Raw genomic sequence first — 1,099 nt, forward strand, 5'->3', positions numbered from 1 at the left:
CTCTAATCCCCTTCCCTCCTACTCTCCTATAGGGTGAGATACCCTATTTAGGGTGTATGTCATTCCCTCCCTAAGCCAAATTCAATGAGAATAAGGTTGACCCATTCCCTTTTGCCTTCCTATTCTTCCTCTCCATTGTAACCATTTTCCCTTACTGTGGGGGGCTATTGATATCCCGTCCTCTCACTTACCCATAGTAAGTCTTCGGTCGTCACCGGCCTCCTAGGAGGAATTACCACCGGCCTCCTAGGAGGAATTACCAGACAGAGCACCCGAGGCTTGCAGGAGTTGTTTATTCAGGCTCAGCTACATCGCGACAAAGAGATCTGACTTCCGTATCAGAGCAATTTATAGGTACATATAGCCAATCATCTTCCACAGCTCTATTCATTACCTTTTAAGGTCATACATCAAGCAAGCAGGCACTAGCCCATATACCATTACTTCCTGGCCCCCAACATCTCCCCCTTTTTGTTTAATCAGGACGCTTGTCCGGTACAGCCTTAAGCGGTGCAGTTGCAATAACCTGAATTTAGCAGACCCTGGCGGCAGTAGGGGAATGCGGGATGTTCTGGCTTGGGTCATCTCCTGATCCCTGAACCTTACCCGTCCTTGGTAACCCAACGCCCTCGGGCCCTGTCTTAGGCGGCCGGGTCAGGAGAGGTTGCCCGTCATAGAACGGATCCCGTCTTACTTCAAGAGCGTTACATGTCTTCCATGGAAGCCAGCCATACTTGAGGGTCTGCTCCTTCCTCAATGGCCATAATGGCCTTTTGTGTGAGCAACATATATCCTTGTTGTCTTCTCTGCAGTCGGCAGAGGTACCAGACAAGCAACCCTATGATCAAGAGTAACACCATACTTGACGCCCCCAAACCTCCCCAAGAGGCAAACTATTGGGTAATGTTTTGGAACCACTCAGTCCATGCTGATAACTGGGGACCAGATATGGTGGTAGAATTCAATACAACTATAGCATGTCTTAATTCATTTAACTTCAGTGTAAACTGCTTATTCCATGTCCCGTTTAAAAATGAACCCAGAGTATAGGACAGATTAGCTGCCCTAGAATATCTTTGGTACGGGGCAGAGGTCACAC

The sequence above is a fragment of the Petaurus breviceps genome, unplaced genomic scaffold, assembly GCF_028583685.1.
Source record: "Petaurus breviceps papuanus isolate PSGF00001 unplaced genomic scaffold, PetGlider_PUasm1.0 37, whole genome shotgun sequence".
Classification (NCBI taxonomy): Eukaryota; Metazoa; Chordata; class Mammalia; order Diprotodontia; family Petauridae; genus Petaurus; species Petaurus breviceps.